We start from the raw sequence: 23,985 nt of genomic DNA on the forward strand, positions 1-23,985 counted from the left end.
TTACAATATATCATAGATGAAGTAACGATATCTTAAATCAATATCTTGATAGGAAAAAAAATCAAACCGACGGTGGTAGGTTGAGAAAGAGACGTGTCGATCTTATCGAAAATGCAGTTTGTAGAATATTCTTGATCGTCGAAAGTGTCGAAAGTCGATTCTTCGAGCATCGATACTTTGCGAGCTAAAAATCTCTGCTTTCTCCCACCGATGTCATTAGCGCGTTCAACTTCTTGCTAGAGACGAAGATTCAATGCCGCTTCAAGATAGCTCCGTGATGCGAGGAGAAAACGGTAAAACGGTGTTTATTCAAGTGTTGGTTGCTTGGTACTCGTAGCGGCCATAGGCGACCATTTGGCGGGCGCGACTATAATTAGTTAACGACACCCACACCGTCGATCTCGAAGCCAATTTCCCCTCTCTTTCCCTTCCCGGACATCAATTTTTCGGCTCGCGCTCGATTCACGGCGGAAATGATTATCGTATAGAATCGCAAACGAGATATTTTCCGGTTGTGGAAGGGCTAAGAAGGGAGATTAACGATGATCATTAGTCGGTGGAAGAGCACGGCGGAATGGTAAAAAGAAGCTTGGGCAAGAAGGTAGAGAAGGGGTGGAGGCTGAAACGACGAGGCAGGGAGGACGGGGTTGAGGCTGTTTCGCCGGCGAGTAATTTGATCGAACGGGTCGAATTAGCGACGGAGAGAGAACCCGTCTAAGGAGAACGCACGTAGGAGGAAAGAGGATGACGCTCCTCCCAGCCATCTCGCTGTCTCCCTCTCCATCCCACCCCCACGTATGCTATAAACGTACGGCTCAGAATTAGCGTGGCCGGCACATGCTAAACATTCAATAAAGCGCTCGAAAGCCGTCCGGGATAATCGTAATCATAAATAATCGGGGCCTAAATATACGTCGGTGCTCGCGGTAATGCGACCGCGAAACATTCTCGCTCCCTCTCCTACCTCTCTCTCTCTTTCTCGAGTACCAACTGCCGTCCGCGAACCGTTAACGCGTATGGAAATCGGTTGCTACCGGCTGATCGCCCGCTCCTTCCTCCTTCCTTTCCTCCCCCCTCCACACATCCTTCCCCGCATTTCTGTTTCTGCGCACTTTTCCCCGGCGTCACTCCCGCGCCGCGCCTCTGGCAAAGGGATAAAAAAAAAGAAAGAAAGAAAGATAATACTCCCCCCGCCATTACTGCGTTTTGCGTAATGAATCGACCGTCATTAGCATATAGATGCCGCGGTTAGACCGGATAGTCGGATGACGAGCGACGATCGGGATGGAATTGTATCAAGTTACGAACGTACGAATTACCGCCGCCGTTGCCGCGACGAACTCGGAATTAAGCAGCGAGACGAAAGGCAGATGTCGAGACACCTGACTCTTTTTAAATCGCGTCCTCAAATATAGTGCAGCCTCTCTGATCCGAGTTAATTAACGCGACGTGGTCAATCGAAATTTAAATATCTGTATTATTAGGATATATTGAGAAAAAAGACATTTTCATTGAACTAATATTCGATATATTTCGCGTATATAAAAAAAATCTTGATTTTAATAGTAAATATAAATTTATTAATTAAAATATATTCTTTTCTCAGTCAAAATTATGTGGAATTCTCGATTATTATTTCAATTCAGAGATTGCTCTCTTTATCCTGTCGTTTTATTCGATCTATTCTTAAATTTATGCTAACGGCAAAAGATACGAAAGGCCGTCAGTCGTCTAGAGAATGAATCTGAGAATAAGCGAGTATATATACGAAGGAAGATGTAAATATAAACAGGAGTTTATACCGCATACGAATTCAATGCGGAATTCTTCTCGAAGAATGTCAGGAAGGACGCTGAGCGGCGATTAAAGCGACAGCTCTTGTAGCATCGACGCTCCAAGTTGTCGGGAACAAAACGTACGATTAAGTAAGCGATGTCCGCGATCATCATTAGCGCGCAATAATGATTAATGATTAGGTTTCAGCGTGTATCTCTCTCGGTGTAGAGCGCAAATGTCGGGGCTCGTCGCGCACAAACGGACATATGGTCGGCTGCCTCGGCCGATTAGACACATTTGCATCACAATGCCCAAGTCTGCCCACCGCACAGACCGCTCGTGTCTCTTCTCTCTGTCTTTCGTTCAATCGCCGTCTTTCTCATTGCTTTATTACACGCGTGTATAGGGCGCAGTCTATAGCGACATAATGGCACACTTAGTCGAGAGAGAGACAAAGACAGGAAGAGCGAGAGACAGAAAAGCGGGAGCAAAGGAAAAAAAAAAAGAAAGAAAAATGTTACAGCTTTCGGTTAGTGCTAGAGTCCTTTTGTTTACGCGAGGTCCTTTAAACCGGGTGCAAAACGGGTACGCGAGATCCTTAAACGCTCGAGTGGTTCTTGTCATCGAGGCGACAAGACTGGCTAGATGCTGGCTATACTGCGGGTAGTCAGTTAGAAGTATCGACGAGACCGGAGTCAAGGCACTCGAAGGGAAAACGCCGACAGCCATAAACGACTGAGTGCACGAGATTGTAGCATCGACTAGATAAACGCAAGGAAACGTCGATTTCTTACTCCCGTGAAATTACGTTCTCTGTTACATCTCTGTCTTATTTATTAATCGCAAGTTAAATCAACCAACACCCGATATCATCCAATTAACTTCAATACAAATCAAAATAATCCATTATAATATTATGAGATCTCTATCCATAAAATATCCAAAAATCTCCAAACACGGTGCAAGTTCTTTTTTTTTTTACTATTTAAAAAAAATTGAATTTTTTGAACGAGAATTTATCAAGAATTTTTGATACGTGGGAATAAATCTCTCTCTGTGACAATATATTATAAAAGAATGCCGTTTAATATATATATATCAACATAATGTCGAGGTAATTTAAGAATGTGCTCATCGATTATTCATCAGAAGTTTAACCATCGAGACTTTGTTCAATATTAACGGTATGCATCTTTATTGACAGATCATTAGCCGCCATTTATATCTACTTTGATTACCGACACGAGAGATTAATGTAACATCGATACATAAACCATCGATAACTAACTCTCAAGCAACCGAGAACAGAGTACAATTGACAATTCGTGATATACTGTATGTAGAAACTAAAACTTTAATTAAGCGTAGCAACGAGATTACGAAACTTGTTCTGTGTTGTCTGCAGCCATGGAACGCCATGACGAGCGATTACGCGCGCGCGCGCGGGTTGCAGTTTTTTTTTTTTTTTTTTTTTTTTTAGAAATTACACGTCCGGTCACGCTATGGTTATTTCTCCGAGCATTATCCAACGCGTGTCCGCATTGCGTCAATGACTCCGTGTCACTCTCTAGCGTGGACTAAAATTCTTATAATTATGTAAGTGAATGTGTTGCGGTTAATTATCAAGGCTGCGTTCCCTTTTTGCGCCAATGTACTAGGATAATGATCGCCTCGATATATAACGATAATTTAGAAAATGCTGGAAATAATGGCAAGTCCGCGAGCAACGATAACAATAAGATCCAATCACGCGATCGGAACGTCGTGATTTGTGTGCCGCGCGAACGCGACGCAAGAAATCGGTAAGCCACATGATACGTTACCGTTAATGAGCGACAATTGAGACAGATGAATGTTTTAAGCGGAACTCTATACGATAAAAAATATATCCCCTTGTAAAATTGATGAGCTTCTAAAAAGAAAATATATAAAAGTTGTGTTTCTTTTTTCCCCGCAATCGCACAGTTTTTAATGATCAAAAACAAAAAAAAAAAACAAAAAAAAACAATTTGAAGTTTCTTTATTAACGGACTCATTCGGAAGATTAATAATGCATAATAATAACGACCGCTTATTCTAGATAATCTTATTCTAGATATCGGTGTCATTTAAGGGTTACGAATTATTTTGCATCTCATTTATCTGGAGTGATCTCCTTCCCAAGATGGATAAGGTTGACCCGAAATCATTAATAGCGTTCATCGCTTGATTATACATGTAATAAATAAAGTTGACATGATATTGTTTCGCGTATATATGAGAAATATCGTGTTTTTCTCTATTTTAGTGGCGCGATTTAACACGATTAGTCGAGCGCGACTGATCTGATTCGAATAAACGAGGACACGACGAGCTCAATATGACGCGAGCAGAAGCGAGATTAATGAAGACAAGCTAGAAATTATGCGCGCAGCATCGAGTATTTGCATGTATTATTTATGAATTCGATGAACTTTACAAACGTCACATAACATAATGAGTTTTAAATATCTTTCTGCCGCTTTGCTCCAATAATGGTGAAATAAAAATTTCCTTATTAAAGTATCTTGAATTAGAATATGAGATTTTATTATTTATAGCTCTAAGAGTTTACATTACTTTTCATATTTATTTTATTATATAAAATATTTACGTCCACCTTTAAATATGTTTTACAATTTTAATGAATTGTCAATCGCTTATAATTCAAGATTTAATATTTAAAGGAAACGAAAGACAGAAGAAGAGCGATTCGAGAATAATTGATGGCTGGTCGCATTGTTTTCACAGATTATACGCGTGCTTTATACAATCAACCTAGATCTCTCTCCTTGCGAAGTTAGCTCGCAAGTCCGCGCGTAGGTAGGTAGCTTTGTCCAGACTATTTCAAAAGTCACTGCTTCACTTCGCCCCCATCGTCGGCATCGATTACGCCAGCTTATAAAAGTGACGACGAGAACGTTCCATTCCCTCTTACCACGCGAAGAAGGAATCGTTGGAGGAGGGCAGGACGCGCCGGTCGGTCGGCCGGCCGATGAGGCCAACCTCGAGTTAGAAATTAATTAGAAAAGTGCGGAGGAAGAGAGAGAGAGAAAGAACGACAGGCCGCGGGGGCCGCCAGGCAATCAACGAGCAGATGAATTAATGGCCACGCCAACTACCCCTCCGAGATGCCCTTCTGGATACGCTTCTACCGAGAAGTACGCCAAGTAGATTCTTATAAGCATCGGCGGCCGCTGTGTGGTGCGATCGACGTTTCCACCCTCTCAGTCTATCACACGCATATATATACAGAGAGAGAGAGAGAGAGAGAGAAACACACGCGCGCGCTTGCACACATACACAAATACGCCGGCATTATTATCCTTGCTAGGAGCGGGGCGCAACATCCCCGAATCTATCGGGCCGATTTTCCGCTCAGCAAATTCTTTCTCTCGCCGGTAAAAACAATAGCGGTCGTAGAAGCGGGACGAGCGTGACGTACGTGGCCAATACGAGATTAAAGTACGCGTTCTTTGGAGGAAAAAAAAAAAAAAAAAAAAATGGAATACGTCGCGTCTGCGTGTATGTATGTTCGCCGATGGAGTTCGGTTATTTCCTTGATTGATCGTTGATAGCTCTGCTTATTCGCGAAGTGTCCTTCCGCGAAGAATCGAAGAAAAAAAAATAATGTGCCAGTGTTATTCCCTATATACATTATAGCATAATCGTTAATTACGGCATTAAATAAGGCAATAAATAATTAGATATCATTTAAATAATAATATTAGAATTCGCACGATTTCGTGTCATTAGCAAAAATATTAAAACTATGTATAATATATGGTATAATTGAAGTAAATCGATACACCTTCGTCTTCGGCTGGTCAATCTTTGAAACGCCAACAACTCGCGCGAGTTGTTTAAAATTATAGAGATTAGAGGTAAGCATTCGCCCGTATCTCCGCTCTAAAGAGTTTGGTCGGCCGTATTGAGAGAGAAAATGCTCCTTCAACAATTGTAAATTACTAATAAAAGTGGCGCGGATCTCGCGGTTGATAACAGAGGAGAATGAACGTAGAATTCAGGGGTAGATGTACGGTTAACACACTTGTACGAGAAACATGAACGTCGTAAGTGCTGGTTATGCAGCGTACGCGATGCAATTGGACGGAGGGTTAATGCTCGCAAAGCCACGAATCCGGAAACCATTGTGCGAAAGAAGGAGCAGCCCGAATCCTCGCATGTCCTATCGGTTACTCCTTGATGTCGCACCGGCTCAGGAATGCTTAATTCGTTGTCGAGTAACGTCCGAATACGTTAAATGCGATCTCGCATCGTTAACGCGCCTCGCCCTTCCGCCTCGACGCCTTAAACACCAGACACACTGTGTAAAAATACCGAGAGGCTAAAGCTATTTCTTAGGACTTAAATAAAATGAGTAAAGAATAGAAACAATTACACACATACAAAACTGATAAAGGAAGCGTGTATTCGTTCAATTAAGTTACATAAAACTGTGTAATCTATACTCACGTTAAATATGTTTAATTTTCGATACTGAGAAGGATTACATAACTTTTGCTGTTTGAAGTAAGCGTTAATCTTTTCTATTATCCGTGGCAGGAAAGATACGCAATGATAATGTGACATTCTATCATTAAAAAGACACCTGCAGCTCGCAATACGAATAAAGATTCGATGCTCGTCCGTTCAATTTTGCAGATGTTTCGATCGCATACGATGTTTATTCGATAAACTTTATTCATCAATTATCTCGATTGAGAAGTTCGTAATTCCGTTCCCTTCAAGATTAATCGATTCCCAACACGAACGTGTGGAAGTATACCCGTTGGCCCTTCGAAACGGACGGGCACGTACAAGCGAGAGAAACCGAGATTATAAAGCGTTTATAGCGCAGCTTCCCACCTCGGGGCGCTCGCTTCTGATCTGCATAAAAATAGGGGAGTATCAGGGGAGGAAAGAAGGGGAAAAGAGGAGAACGAGGCGCAAGAACGGATCCTTAATACGAGATCAGATTATGATTTTGCGGGGGAGTCGACTGACGAGGAGATGGGGAGAAGCTTGTGGAGGTCTTTAAGAGTTCTGGTGTCGAGAAGAGAGTAGGGCTCCTTGCTCCCCCTTCATCGCCCTTCTTTTTCTTCGTGATTAGAGGGACCGCGGTAACTCGTCAAAATTGTGGTGTCCAAGATCTTTTCTCAAGCTTGGGACTCGCTCTTATGTTTTCTTCCGAATTGACATTTTACGTTTTGGATATTCGATTAAAAAGAAATCATTAAATAGCGCAACAGGCTGACGCTGTTTCAACGATATAAAATGCAGACGTAAACAATTTTCGTTATCACAAGTAAAATTCTGCATAAACTCTATATTAAAGCAAATAATCAGTGTGCTAAGAAATAGCATTTATATCATTATATTTTAATGAAAATGTTTTCTAACATTAAGAATAATTAATAATTTTTTTGACAAATATACTTTTTTCTTTAATGCGATAAACTTGTTGTAAAATCAATTGTCTAAGTTGTATTTAAAAATGTGTACTAAACTTGCATTTATATATCTTCAAAATTGTAATAAAATAAAATCGATTACAAATCGTTTAAATTTTATAAAAATTATATCAAGCAAGAAGCATGCCCATATACGGGACTATAATCTGTGATTCTAATCGATGGTTTCTACCAGCTTCGGGTATGAAATGCCTTCGTGTTCCCGCCTTTAGACTCGAAGCTCGCATCGGTGGCGTATCGAGCGCGAATCGCATTATCGTTGCGCCGAAACTCCATGTACACCATAACACCCGTGAAGCTGAATAAGAACGCGAATAAAAAGAGAAGTGCGACAACGACGACAACGATGAAGAAGAAGAAGAAGAAGAAGAAGAAGAAGAAGAAAAAGAAGAAGAGAAAGAGGAAAGAGAATCGAGCGTGCCGGTATAATGGCGCCGAGACGCGAAAGGGCGAAGCTAACGATATATCTCGGACTATTGTCTTGTGGGCCGCGACAGTCGCGGCCATTATATCAAGATTAACTCTCTTATTCCCTTGGCGAAGGTATGGCTTTCGTATAGAAGGGCATATAGAAGTACACAGGCTCCCGGGGGAGGATGGGAGGTAGAACGGCCGGGAGGTAGAGACTGCAAGCAGGCCTTATGGCACGTATACACAAACCACCTACACTTGGACGACGAATACGAGAACGACGACGAAGAGAAAGCAAGTGCGAAAGAGAGAAACGAATACAGAAAAGATAGGTAAGAGAGAATGAGTGAAAAAGAGCGAGAGAGGGGAGAGAGAGAGAAAGAGTATGTTCACGGTGTTCCCGAGACGGCATACGGGAACGGGGGTGTATGCTAGGCATCCGCAAAAGAGGACATTATAAGGAGTTATGAGGTCCTGCCTCATACGTGAACATCCTTGCCTCCGCCTCCCTCGCCACCTTCCCCTCCATCCACCCAGCCTCCTTTTATCTTTCTCTACCAACGGCGTCCCCTTCACCCTCTCTTCGCGGCTGCGGATCCTTATACACAAGATCTGTGGCGGTTCTTAATGTCCTCTCCCTTTTAATGCCCCGCTCGGTCTGCCCTCGAGGTCGAACCACGAACATTTCTGTGCCCGCCGCTTTCTTTTTCGTATGGCCCGATATTGAGTTATACGCCGCGCGTATTTATCGTTCAAAATTCTTCTGTAAAAGACTACGAGAAAGAAAGTGAAACACGAAGAGAAGTAAAACAGAGCCTGAGCTACATACGAGTTATAGGTGAAGAAATATAAAAAGAAATAATAAGAAATCTGTACAACAAATCATTAACATTTAAAAAACTTAGACATCGTGTTTTATTAAGAATCAAATTTTTCTCCTCTCGATTATATGGGAATAAAGTCATATTAATATTGGTTGTGTATATATGATAATATTATATATATATATATATATATATATGTAGTCAAAATATGAAGTATAGCGATAGTTTATCAAAGAATTTGAAAGTTATTCTAATTTCATATATAAAAAATAAAATATAAATTGTTCAAGTTTCTTTTTTAATTAAAAAAAAAAAAATAAAACATCTCTCTCGGTTTCACATAAATACAGTGTGTTCGTATATATGATAATGATGTCATTATCATCAGATCAGAAAAATGCGCGACAAGATTGTGACCTAGTCAGATCGACGAATACGACATAGGATCGCGACACATGTACCCGAGTCAAAATTTCTTTTTCCTATTTTCAACGTCTAATTTTCACGTTTACGAATTTTCGAGAATTTTGATAGATTTCGTTATATAAGAATTGTATTATATTGAGTTTTTACTTTGTACCTCAAATAGGCAATAAACGAATAATTTCCAACTTATTGTTAGGGATTTAAATAAGAAGCTTTCGGGGCAAAACTATAAATTAAATAATTTTAAAAGGAAATTTGACTGCTTAAAGGATTAAAGTAGATGTTAGACTAAGATCGAAGATGGAAAAAAGATTTTGACTCGGATACCGACACCGGAGGTCGAAACCGTTTCTTATTTCGAGTTCGAGGGATGACGATGTAGTAGTAGTGGACTTCTCTATCCTATCGTAGACGACGACGATCCCACCTCTGATTCCGTTTCTCACCCTCACCTTACGGGGTTACTCTCCAACACGGGCAATATCGCCATCTCAGTCTCTCTCTCTCTCTCTCTCTCTCTCTCTCTCTCTCTCTCTCTCTCTCTCTGTTTCTCTTTCTTCGACTTTCATCCTCCACCTATTCAACCTCCAGTCACACAAACTGTAGTAGTATACCACAGGCAACCATGAATGGGAACCACGTGTTCCTATCCCCTTCCTCCCCTCTTTCTCTCTCTTCTGCTTCGACTGGGCTCAATGCCACCGAGAGCCTGCGGATTCCACGCGTCACAACCTTTTCGATGCGAGATCCGTACGTGAGGATCGCGCGATCGTAGTAACGTCCGAGACCTGCGGCATGTCGGCTTTAAAGGCAACCGTGACGCTTTACGATTCGGCGTGATGATATCTCTCGCTAGACTCTTCCGCAATTGCTGTTACTGCAATGTACTGGATACTCCTCCGAATCTGGCATCTATCGTAAAGAGAATAACAAAGGCTCACGTTGTACAAATAAAATAAGCAAGAGAGCTAAAATCTCATGGTGCGCGAGAAAAATATTTTTTTTAGATCGACCATTTATAAAATTTTTGCGATTAATATATTTGAGAGAAAATAATTAATATCAAGATTTACATACGCAAATATTCATCATAATTGTGTGTAATAGATTTTCTTATCCGTGCACGTGTGCAAAAAATTGTTTACTTATCCGAAAATTTGTTTATATTCAAATATTGTCGGGGGAAGAAAATTAACATTCAAAATATACGATTAATTTGCATACATATGCTTAACCGTACGTAATACATAAATTTAAATCATCGAAATATGTTTATAGAACATTATATCGGAGATGGGGGAAAAAAGAAACAGATAAGAAAAGAGACTATCTTTTTGTAAATAACATTCTCAGACGTTCGCTGATTTAGAAACAAGTTTGAAATGGTACAAATATTAGATAGAGCATACAAACATTAGATAAGTATAGAAAAAAGCAATTCTACTGAAATAGCAATGTTAAAAAGAAATATGCAAAGTATGAGCTGACATTATAAAAACTGAGTAAATAGAGTGAAACATATATGTGAAAAATGTATTATATATTATTATAAAATAAACGTAATTACACATAATTAAATAAATCTAAGTAATCTAAATATAATATTATGTATATGCATATAACATATACGTTTTTCTGCATAGATTTGTATTTTAAATATATATATATATAATTAAGAAAAATAAATATATATTGTATACATATATATAATTAAGAAAAACAAATACTACATACTTTTATTTTATATTTTATTTGACAGATATTTATGAAAATATGAGAAAAGATTTTCATAGCAATAATTCAATGACATTTAAAAAAAAAAAAAAAAATCGAGTTAGCCATGCAAGGAGAAACTAGGGCAGGAGGGTTAGACAAAAGAGCATTATGGCAGATCTTCTCGTGGGCAGGAAACCAGCAGCACCCTAACCAAGGACTAGGAAGGCGAAAGAAGAGAGATTAACGAATTCGGGAGTACCATAGCATTTTTACGGTCGATTACGATGACCGCTTTGTCCCACGAAACCGTCCATGGAGAGAAAACTAGAGGAGTACGAGTTAATAATACATCAAATCTATAAAAAGAGATTCAAGATAAATCTATATTCTTTGTAATGTACAATATGTACGCCTCGAAAACGTCTTCGAGCGTCTTAAATGTTTTTTACCGAGAGATCTTCAAATTTTTAGCTCCAGCTAAGAAATCTAATTAATTAATTTAAATGAGATTTTAAAAGCTACACACACATTTCATATATATGGTATATATGTATCGTATGTTAAATATATTGTTTTAGAAAATAGATTAATATTTGTATTGAACTTTGAATTATCCATATGTGAATACATACAGTACCGCTCTGGTTAAATAATTTCGAAAAAAAAGCACAAAAGAGAAAAAATTAATTCAATTTTTCAATTTTTTTCCCCCAAAATTAGAGTTTTATCTTAATATCTAAACATTACTGTATATTATAATCATAAAGTTGCATAATAATTTAAAAATTTTTGATGAATGTGTGTTGAAATATATTAAATCCTTTTGTCAAAAGAAAATTATATCGTGGATACATATAGAAAAAACAAAGGTTGGCAAGCAAGTATTGTATATAAATCCCTTCCTTTTCATTATATAAAACTCCGACATCGTTAAAAATAACAAAGCATAGATTCAAATTCCATTTTTCACAATCGTTCCATTCATTTCGTTTTTACCTGATTTTAGTAATCGGAATGTCCACTCTTCTCTGAGATTCTCTTTTCGTGATTTTGAAGAAAAGCAATGCGCGGACAGGTAGATCATTTCAAAGATCACGTGAAATAAAAGATGCGAGGCTAAAAACGAAAAGCTTCGAAGAACGAAAAGCGAGAAAACAATAGAGCTATGTATATTTTCACACGCCTCGGGTACGCGAATTTGTGTGGCTAGTCACACGAGGGGTGGGCAGCCCCTTGAAATGGAAAACCTGGTCACCTGGTCGAGAGAACAAGGAATGTGCCGTAGCATAAATTAATTTCCTGTTCCTCCCAGTCTCACGACTCAAAGAAGAAATCTGGACAGCTGATGAAAGTCCACAGGTTTCAATGAGAGCAAAAACACGGATGCACCGCGTTATTGAGACGCCCAATAAACGATTGTGTTACATTTAATTATTCCGGGCGCGAAGAGCAATTGCATTGTTATTATAATACGATTTTGCGTAGCCGTTAGGGCAAGATATTCATTAATTTGCATGTAACTGAATGAAAATCAAGCGTAGTTTGAAATTGATAATTTTATACCGGTTCTTAAATGTTTAGAATAGAATGACAGATCGAATCGTCTTGACCTCGACATATATTGTCAAAGTCACTATTTTGAGTAACCACCAACAAATTTTTGCCGTTGCTCGTTATTTATTAAAAGTTATAAACAAAACAAATTTCATAAATTACATATAATTTTCAGACATTTAATAAAACGTATTCTCAGCAAATGCGCGGAAAGAGATTTTACCGAGGATTTTGCCCCTCCTCTTGTTTTGACCCTCATCCCGAAACAATTCTAACCTAACTCAAACCTAACTTTAATTAAAAATTAGACCATATATTTACTTTATAATAAAGTAAAATTATAAAATGTATGATTTAAAACTTTTCATACAAAAGAAAGTTTGAAATACATTAATTCGATATATTTGCATATTTAAATCTCTAAGTAAATATTTAATAATAAATAACTTAATGAGCTCTGCTTCTCTCCCGCCCACGCATTCGATTTACTATATGTAAATAAAGGAATCAGTTAAAGAGTATGTTCCATTAAACATGTACACGATGTCCGAAAATTACACATAATTCATGAAACTTTTTAATATCTAACAAGCAACAATTAAAATTTTACGATGGCTATTCAGGCTAATGACAATATATATATATATATATATATATCAAGATCAAAACGGTTCGACTTTGCTGTCCTATTCTAAACATATTTATCCTTTTCAATTACAATTTTCTATTTGGTATTACCAAATAATTATTGCTGATATCTGCCTTGATTGCGAATGGAAATTTTAAGTAATAATTGAAATAATCCCATTATTATACAGATCACGCATCCATACAGTCATCACATATCGTGTAAACTTATTCAAGCACATACACAGTGCATTCGAAAAGTTCGAGGACTGATTTTTTTTCGAACGTACTAACTGCGCTATCTTTTGGCTTACACTGGATCTAATTATTGAGTCTCTTGAGTCTCTTGAGTCTCTTGCCATATTTTTTTTTGCCGCTATTCAGTCGATAGTTCATAGTTTACGCACGTTTAAAGTTTCAAAAATTTTTAACGTTGTCACGATTTTCAAGATGGAGCAGAGAGTCGTAATTAAGTTATGTTTTAAATGTGGAATAACTGCAACAGAAACATATAAAATATGCAAGATGCATATGGAAAAGATTGTCTAGTAAAATGTTCTTGTGAAAGTGTTTACACTATCGTGCATGACGTGCTCGGCAAAAGAAAAGTGTGTGCGAGATTCGTCCCGCGTTTTTTGACACCAGAGCAGTGCGTTGCGCCGGCGCAGAATTTTAATAAAGAACGCTTTACTATGCGCGCTAGACAATCATTTCATATGTTTCTGTTACAGTTTTTCCACATTTAAAATAAAAATAATCAAGGCTTTCTGTTCCATTCCGAAAATCATAATAACATTAAAAATTTTGAAAACTTTAAACGCGCGCAAACTTTAAACTATTGACTCTCAATGGCGGCAAAAAAAAACATGGCAGACTCAAGAGATATTATAATAACTAGATCCAGTGTAGTCCAAAAGATAGCGCAGTCGGTACGTTGGGAAAAAAATCAGTTTCCGAACTTCTCGAATGCACTATGTATGTGTCATTATTTTCTCTATTTGCTGTATCGCTCACAATCGGGAATAAATTTTGAATGACAGAAAAACATAGAGATTTGATATTTGTCAAAAGAAAAAATATGCAAAAAAATTTACAAGCCGACAACGACTTTTGCCAAGCAAAATTTAAGCGAGATAAATAAAAGAAAACACAGTAATAAAAAGACTTATTTGAATTTCGCGGGCTATTAAGAGCCAGACGCAGAATGGTAGCGCTTCAATTTCATAGAAAATTACTTTCTCTCCGAAAAATAATTTTACTCTGATTAATGTGCACAGGGCACAAATTTTATTTTGATCCTATATCAAGTATAAATAAATTCAATTCCAGATTATAATAAACCCTTCTTTTATCCTCTTTTGTGTTTTCATACGTACAGAGACTGGACTTATTAATCTCTTAAAAAAATTTCTCTTATTATATGTATATGTTTGCAATCAATTTCTTTTCTAACTTTTACTCTTGCTTAAACTCTTGTATAAATTAAGAAATTTTTTAAATATAATTTCTCATTTTTTTAATGTTTTTAATAATACACATTTACGTAAAAAGAAAAAATTCTTCTCTGATTTTAATAAATTGTAGTATATTTATAGAATATACAAAATTAAGAAATAAATACTTTGTAAAATTAAGAAATGAATATTTTTCTATCTCTTAAAGCGCAAATTTAGAATGTAAAATTTAAGAAGATTTATTTTCGTTATACGATGAAGATCCTGTTATATGTTATATACCAAAGTTTTATCTTCATTATATACACTATTTTATAAACTTGTTTTATTACTTTCAACATAAAGAGAAAAATATTGTTTATTTGTAAATTACTTTTAATTATATTGGCAAATTTTTGCACAGTTTGTTTGGAGTTTTTGATATTAAAAATGGAATATTCTAGTGTTTGAGAATATATATATATATATATATGATTAAATTCAGGATGGAAATAGCTTATTTTCTTGCTTTTATAATAATTTTAAAGATAATTGAAAAAATAAGCATGGCTAAAGAGCGATTTTGTTCTAATTTTATGAAATTTTTTCTCAACAAATAAATCATGTTCCTCTATATATCTCACTGTTTCAAAAAGGATAAAATTTTAAGACGGTAGGTTTTTTTCCTCTAAACTAACTTTTATCAAATGAAAAGAAATTCTATTTTACAAATAGATTGCTTCATTAAAATCGAAGGGGATTCGTGAATGTCCCTTGCATCTTTGAAGAAAAAATATATTCGCGAATGGCAACTATGCGATGAATAAACAGAAATACAATCAAACCGTCCTTCTCTCGTTTCAAGCAAAAGATAGACGATGTACGCGAATATCGCGTGAAAAGAAGAAAAGGATATTTTAGTGTGGGGTCTTCTGCATCGTTTGATGGTTAATTCCCCGGTGGAGCGAATACTACGGAATTCTTTTCTCTCATACTCCTTATTTTCTTTGATCCCCTCTTTTTTCACCTCTCCTTCCTATTTTCCGTTGCTCCTGTATTCTGTATGCTTTCAAGATTCCACCAACACTGTTTCTCACGGTTTTGTGAAAAGAAACCGTCCATCAGGTAAGGCGCACGATTGTGACGATTAGCTTGAGAATTTTGGGAGTTTTCCCAAAAATTTGGGATCACCATTATGTGCCGCCATTTGATCTTGTGAATACATATCGAGAGAAGGACCCTTCTGTATCTGTCCATCTGAATCTCCTTTATATGCATCGCGAAACACCTGCGTACCATGCATTGATCCTGTAGAATCAATGAAATATGAGAAACGTGCATTTGAGATGATGAGCGTTTGAGTTTTCTCGACTAAGTTGCGTGTATTTTGTCGCTTGCAAACACGAATGCACGAAAGAGATTAGTAGGGAATCTGTGAATTTCATGCTTGAGAAATGTTATTTTTACAAGTATTTATAGCAGTATACGGTATCATTAAAATTTCAGAAAGTGACCGACTTTTCAAAATAAAGATAATAAATAAACTCATTTCAAAATTGATAGTATATATCTTTATTCGCAAGTCTTTTAACATTTCTTAAATATTCAGTTTGTATGTTTCTATTGGACGTCAATTTATCGTGATAAAATACAGCGAATATTTTTTCAAACAATATTTGCTGCTTTCAAAATTTAGAAAAAAATTCACCACAAAAAATATACAATAATTTGAAAAATATTCTGTAGAAAAATATCCGGTATCTTGGAAATTACACCTCTGGCGTAAACATAGTCAAATTTGACATATTTACGACAGCCGATATTAGTGATTCTTCTTATAATAAAATTTTAAAAATTTAAATATTTCTTAGATCTCTTCTGTGATGTAATAAGAAATAATTTATATTATATATAATCCATTTATCCATGAAAAGAAAACTATTCAAAAAAGACCACTTTGTATAGTAATAGTGACAATTTTTTATCAAAAATTGGAATGCTTAAAATATTTTAAAACGCGGAGTCACAAAATAATTATGACTAATTTCTGTGTAATAAAACTCGAGGGCAGCGATTGATTTTTGCAACAAAAAAAAAAGTTTATGAGCAAATGGAATAGAGCGTTTAATCGGAGAGCGCGCGGTGGAGCGGCAGCTAAAACTCGTAGTGTCAACATTGCTGGTTCGAGTCCCGATGAGTAAACTTTTTTTTCAAAATTTTTTTACGATAGAATGCAATTATTATAGAAATAAATGTGCATCGCATAGATTAATGTGTTTTGTCTACTTTCATTTCAATATTTACAATTACATGCAATTCTTTCACTGTCTATTGTCGTTGCTAGCAACTAAATGCACCAAATATTGTCTGCCACTGTGTAACAAAACTTCCCCTTCCTTTCTCATTTTTTATTCTTTAATCTGCCGACCCTCTGCCTTTCTATCTGCTTCAAGAATATAATGTTCTAGAAACGTTCGATAAATATTATATGGAGACGTGTTATACTTTATTTTAAAGTGCTCCATAAAACATGTTTCAAAACATTTATTTGTATTGTGTATGGCAGTCACCTATTTACAGTTATTGCAATTTAAAGGTACAATCAGTAACTACCTTTGTTTATTTCTACTCTGTATAGCTATTCCACAAACGGATTTTCTAGGCGGAGGACACACGGGGAAATACACCTTTGTAATATACAATAAATAGATAAAACGTATTCATGTATATGTGATGTATATTTGTGTAATAATTGCATTCTATCGTAAAAAAAGTTTACTCGATATTACTTAATATGAAAATCTATCGCTACAATGTGTTTCGTTGAAATCGGTTGGTACCCTGTTGTGGTGTCTCCTTGTAAGAGAGTTATGCGTTTAATTTTATTAATTCTGTCGTCCTTAATAATTTAAACAAATAGTTCTATGATCGTTAAACAAACAAATCTTTTAGGATAAACTGAAACGCCAAGTTCGCATAGCATCTTATTTTGTCCCAAATGCGAATCTTCGAGATTGTACAAATAATATGTAACAGAGTCTTGAAATAGTTAAGGATATCTTTGATCGTGCGAAAACAAATTTTTCAAAAGACGTCCATTGCGAAAATAAGGAGTTTGAAGCATTGCTACGATTCGAGAAAAAAAAAAAAAAAGAAAAAAAGAAAAGCGCAATATTATGGAGGTCTTCAAATAGTATCCAAATCGTAATATCCGCTCGCGATATAAGATCCAAGGCAAACAAGGGTTAAAAGAAGGCAAATATTTCTTTGAAAAAGCCAGTTCCTATTCTGTTGATGTATGTAAAGTCTCATTTATTGGAAGAACAATTAAAAGACACGATAAACTAAATACATTTAATCATTCGTGCAATGTGCATTCGTGCAACGTGAAATGAAAAGGGAATAATCAAGGTATCTTTAGTTGTTGATCCTACCTTTGAGGACCGACTTCCACGGTGATGAATCTATACAAGAAGGAGAAATATATATTATTATTCTATGGAATCTTTTCTATCGCAGACAGATGCTCGTGGTCATACAATACTAACGAAGAACCGTATTCGAATACCTGTGATTCTGAGAAAAGCCCAGGTGTACCTTAGCTACGAGTATAATGGAAAGAATATTTTTCTGCTTGCAATTTCTTCTTATAGATTTATCTTATTCTTATAGTTTAGTTTATATAGGTCTCGGCCCAAGACTTCGTTCAACTGACTTTGTTTGCTAATGACTAATTTAAAATCCTGGGCAAAACCCAGATCTTTTCTTCTTATTATTATTTAGTTTCTCTTTTCTTTCTCTGTTTTCATGACTAGAACTATTTAAAAAACGAATTTTAAAAGATGACGAATAAAATGTAACCTGAATAAACTTGCGTCAAAAAGAAAAAAAACTCCAGTTTCCACAACAAAAAAATATAAAGGTTCAGCATTTATAGCTCATGGTTTGTTACTATTATAATACAGAAGAGATAGCCAACAAACTAAATTGACATAGGTTTCCTAAACCTCACGTTTAATACAATTTGTTTAGTTTTAGAACTCATCTTATATGTATATAGGAATAAAAACTTTAAAATGTTAAAAATTATCGCCAACTTTTAGACTCAAAAAATCTCAATACACATGTAAATAAACTATTCCAGCCTATCTTTTTCTAGATCTAGATCAATCGCCGACCTTTAAGTTTTTCCTTCCTTTTATGTTCTTATGTTGACAACGAAACAGTTTAGATAAAAATGGTGTGACACAAACTAGGATAATTGATCAACATCAACGAGATCAAGGATCCTTAAAAATGAGATTTTTCGTACCTTTAAGTATTTGAAAGTATGCAATTCTTCCTATAAGCTCTTCGTTTACAGTTGTTGCAAAAGCACGCTCGCTGACGTACGGTTTCGATCGCTCTTAAAGAGAACGGTTAAATGAATCCGATCGAGAAGATGCTTCTTGCTGTATTGAAACCCGCCACCGTAAAAGAGAATAGCGAAAGTCTGATAGCGCATTTGCACTGATGCAGTTAAGCAGCAAATCCTATTTTCGATTTGCAAAGTGATAATGCGGTCTACGTCATGCTGGATACATTTGCGCGCTGATGAAGCAGTTACTGCTTTCTCGGTTGAGAAAATCGACCGTTGATTGCTCATTACGTGCGTGTTCCAGGAACGTTGGAAAAGTGCGCGCGATTATATGCGAGTGCATGCAAGTGCCACAGGTATATTCGTCTTGATGCTATGGGAAATGGCAGTAAAAATAAAGTGGAATGGATAGTATTTGGTTTCGCAATCTCTCGATATCTAACAGATAACCATAAACATATTTCTTTCACTGATTGTGAGTTTGCAGTTGCATAATATCCAGTAATCCTGTCACAATAATCGTGGCGTAATAAATTACTAAACGCTCATCTTAATGATCTTCGGAATAGCAATTTCAAAAATTTGAGCTTCTCGTAATTTAAAACCTAGTATTCCTTTTTTTTTCTTTTTTTTTTTAGGTTGGTCATAATTATAACATCGCGCGGCGAGCAAGCAAACGACTCGTTAGCGTTATAAAATATCGATTATCGCGTTAAGTTATTTTATTATGAATAAAGAAATAACAGATTTAAATAAATACTTTAATAAAATATTTTAATAAAAATATTAAGAATGACATTAATTAGAATAAGAAAAAGAGAGAGAAAATTCAGTATGTGTAATTCTATATAAATTGTAAGAGAATACTCTGGAGTATAATTTGACGTTATTCGCAAATCCGCGTTACTCGAACAAATCCGTGCAACATTTTTCTCTAAAAACGTTCGTTTATCGCTTGAGAAATCCTCGAAGTAAAGAAAGATTTCTGGTTGCTTTCGCGTGAGTTTACCCGAGAGGAAGAGGCACGAAGATCCTGTCGGAGCCTCAAGTCCCCGGGCTAGTTGCGGATCGTCCGACCAATCTGAGCTAATTGGCCTCCATAGGTAATTACATGCAATTAGGAGTAGGCCGTCTGTATCTTCTCTCTCGAGCTTTCGTCCTTCGCGTTGTTTGTTTCTCTTTCACTTTTATCTCTTCATACTCCTTTTACCAACTTTTTCTCTTTTTCACCGATGACTAAAGTTACACGGAGACGGTATAAACTGATGAAAGAGGGACAACTGACTGCTCGGAAAGAGATGAGGCACATCAGGGTGAGAGACAGAGGTGGAGGAGAAACGTCTAGCTATTCGAGAAAAGAATCGGAGTGAGAGACAAGGAAGGAAGACAAGGAGAAACAGAGAGATCGCCGCCAGGTATACAAATTATCTGGCGACGAAGAAAACGACGGAAGAGCAATTAAATAATGCTACGTCGCCACATAGTAGCATTCCCTACTGCCCTTTGCTTCTATTGGGTGTCTAAAAAATCTTTTTTATATTTTTGCATTCGTTTGAACATTCGTTAGTAACATTAATAATATACGTAAAATAATTTGAAATAAAATTTTTTAAAGCATGAAATATATATATATATATATATATATATATATATATATATTGTCATTAGATTATACATAATACAATATAATTTTGTGTGTAGAGAATTTGACGATAATTATATTTAAATATTAATGTAATCAAAAACATTTCGTCAATTTAACAAGCTTTCTTTTTAATTTTTCGTTTCAATTATTTATCAAATATTGATAATTTAAAACATTATATACAATCAGTTTGCACATTTTAATAAATATATAAATACGAGAAAGATTATGATATTTAGCGTATAAATCAAGAAAAAGATGAAAGAGTCACCCGTTATAGCAAGGACACCATGGCAATATCGTAAGATACTATGTGTGGTGGTTGGTTGGTGCCGATGCATTAGAGCAACCCAACTCATTACCGCTGGCACAATTAAGGCCCAATTTCGTGGGCATAATGACCGCCAATCTGGCCGCACAAAAAGTCCGTGGTTCCTCTCAAGACGAGTCGGAACCAAGCCGCCGAGCCATCTCTGCCTAATAACCGACAAAATTTTCTGGTCCGTCTCTTCAACTTTCACACACATCTAGCTTTCTTCCAAAGACGGGAGAAATAAATATTAATTCGCAATATAAATTTGAAAACAGCAAAACAATTACATAAAAAAATTTCTTAGCTGTCTGTGCAATATAAAATTAGATGAAAAAATTTCTAATGTCTTTACGTTACACGCAAATGCATCACATATCAATACACACAAGCGCACGCACACCCGCACCCGCATTCGCACTCGAACTCGCACTCGCACTCGTATCCGCATGCGCACACATGCACACACACAAAAAATCTGTAAATATCATTTTAGCTAGTGCAATTTATCAGAATATTTATTATATCTTTTTATAAATAGTCGCATATATTTTATCAAAACATACAAGTATCTTTTTTATTTAAGACAAATTGTTGTAGATAAATATTTCAGTCTTTTTCAATTTAATTTCACGCAAAAGCTTCCGTACAAAATATTATTAAACATTCTTGCTTGCTAATCTTTATCAACAACAACAATTTAAAATTTCTCTGTTACGTTTTTCTTTCCGCTCGATATTACAATACGAAAGTACTTGGCTCAACAACCGTCAAATTCACGTTGGGAAATTCTTTTGGCCGGCCAGCCCGCGTAATATCTATCGACGATCTGGAATCGAGAGAATCGAAGCGACGAAATATTCGAAAACTGAGGCCACGCGGAGAAAGGGCGGGGGTGCAACGGTGCCGCGGTAGCTTGGGATCGGACAATAGCCGACAATGGGATCGCATCCGATTTTTGCATGCCAATTTCGCGCCCGGCATTGTGCCGTAGACAATGCGCCAATAATTACGCTAAACGGCGACCATTCATACGCCCATTCGAGCGAATTCAAACCGGCCTTTCCGTATCCATTATAGTCGCGCGGTGCAAATAATCGCTCCGATGCACGCCGCTTCCACTTTTTCGCGGCGTGTCGCACAGGTGGCATGTCTACCATCGATTTGGTACCGCGATCGGAGTACATTCGGGTACTTTCAAAAGCTCCAACTAGTCGGAACGTGTCAGTAATTTTTATGCGATCTTCCCTCTTTTTATCCCCGTTTCTTAACATCTTTATAAAATTGCATAATCTTTAGAATTTTTTGTTTATCTATTTAACAACAAAAAAAAAAAAAAAAAATGAAAGCATAAAATTCTTGATAGATATTCAAAGTTCAATTTCTTTCACTGAAGATATTGTTTTTATTATATTTATGTCCACATTAATTTTCTCTTTTTAATTTTCTATACTTAATATATTTGTTATAATTACTAATTACGACAACATTTTAATTTAAATAATTAAAAAATAATTTATAATATTTTATACATATTTTATACAAAGTAAAAATATCAAAGAGAGAGGGGGGGGGGGTAGGGAGGTGGGGAGCCGAGGAGGAGAGAGGAGGGAAAATTAATTTTTGTAGTTACATTTTCATACGTTGCCCTTTCAATTTTTCTCACAATGTAAATCCGCAAATTTTGTACCGCAATAATTTGCGATAATTGCAGTAAATGGAACTCATTCGCGGAGATTGAAATCACCCTTTCATATCCATTATGAATGGATTGCGCAAATAATCGTTTCACCACACGCTGATTCCAGGTTTTTTTTTATCGAGCGCGAGTTCGGGCGAACACGATAATCGATTTGCGCTGTTTTCATGAACATTTCATACACGCCATCGGTTTACAAAAACTTGTCGTAATCTTGTTGTAAAAGAAAATATGGAACCGCGAAACAAGATTAATTACTTGGAATTTGTAATGTAATTCATTTCTCATAATTTTAGATTTACAAAGTAACATCATCTTCAATATACAATAATTGTCCCATATATTGAAAAATATTTCTCTGCATTTTTTCTCAATATGCAATGAAAATTTCCAGACTATGAAAATTTGAAGTATTAATCAGATGCCATTTCTCTTTGAAGTTCTAGACAAACTATAAGACAGTGTTCGAGAGAAACTGAAGATACAAAGTACATATCCTGAAACCACATCGCTAGCGTGTCATCTCGTGCGCGCACGCGAGAATCGGACGTGGTTAGAAAGAGACGGGGGAGAGAACGGGGCGCGCTATGCAAATCGGATTTTCTTTCGTTAAACTTCGTTCGTAACGGCTTTCCTCCTCCTCTCTCCCTTTCTCTCTCTCTCTTTCTTTCAAATACTCTCTTGACGCGCGTCTCTTTTCGCATGCTTTTCTCATTCCTCTCCGCATCTCGTTAGATGCACCTCGCGGAGGAAGAAAGTCCACAAAGGAAGTCGGAGTGCATCCAGCTTATGGATGTTGAACGAGAAGGGAGTGATGAGGAGGGAGACGAGAGGAGCGACGAGAAGAGGAGAGGCGAAAAAGAGAAGTCCCTTTACCCCTCTACGCGCGTAGCTCGTCGTCGCAGAGAGGGGGCAGAGGTGTTAGCTGTGGTGAGTGCAGGGCTAACCGGTCGTTTATTATGCATCGAAATGCCAGCAACGATGCCACGCGAGTGGACAGGACGTTGTAAACGCTCCGCAAAAATGAAGTAACAGCCGGCGCTCTCTGAGTGATTCCGCGTCGCTCCGGGGCACCGCGCGTGTGGTAACCCCTTCCCCCCCAAAACCCATCTCTTTTCCCTCTCTGTCTTTCTTCCCTCTTCAAACGGCAAAAGACGATACGCGCGGAGTCCTTTTCTATTTCGAATGGAATTAGATATAATAGCCGCAGCACTGGATCGCTTATTGTATTCGTGTTAAGTCAGTTCTGAGAACCGGTCGACATCTTGGACTTATACTCCAAGAACCGCGTATGTATATGATGTTCCGTTAATTGCAAGGAAGAAACGATATATACTGGTAATATCTAATTTTTCGAGAAAGCCCATTGTTCTTACTATATAGTATAAAGGATTTTTGGATGTAGATTATGCTTGTCCCTACGATATTCGCAACGTCCAATCATCATGGCCATTTACTTTGTACTCGGATGCACTTTAACTATATTACCCATTCGATAAAGCTCATAGGAAGGAAGCTTCTCTCTTTTCCAAGCGTGAAATTACGTTTAGTAAATTAAACAGAAAAAAAAATTAATACATACATTAACAGAATATATTTTATTCTCCAAATACCTCTTTTCTTTACACGTGTCGCGTCTTTTCTTTTTTTTTTTCGACGATACCGGGTATTTAAAAAATTTCTATTATGTCTTTGCAATAAACTCAGGATTGCGG

At 36.7% G+C, this 23,985-nt stretch overlaps 1 protein-coding gene across 3 annotated transcripts in view; it reads right to left on the reverse strand.

Moving 5' to 3' along the window:
• Positions 1-23,985, reverse strand: part of Zfh2 (Zn finger homeodomain 2) — a 313,903-nt gene that overhangs the window by 272,793 nt on the left and 17,125 nt on the right. For 2 of the 3 annotated variants that reach the window (XM_070311083.1, XM_070311088.1), the window contains exon 3: positions 17,694-17,723. The exons of the other annotated variant lie outside the window; for it this stretch is intronic. The gene's annotated coding sequence lies outside the window, so the exon portion shown is untranslated. The remainder of the gene's footprint in view (positions 1-17,693; positions 17,724-23,985) is intronic. 3 annotated transcript variants of the gene reach the window in all.

Source organism: Polyergus mexicanus, unplaced genomic scaffold, assembly GCF_030449975.1.
Source record: "Polyergus mexicanus isolate NDT 795.1 unplaced genomic scaffold, iyPolMexi1.0 SCAF_19, whole genome shotgun sequence".
Taxonomy (NCBI): Eukaryota; Metazoa; Arthropoda; class Insecta; order Hymenoptera; family Formicidae; genus Polyergus; species Polyergus mexicanus.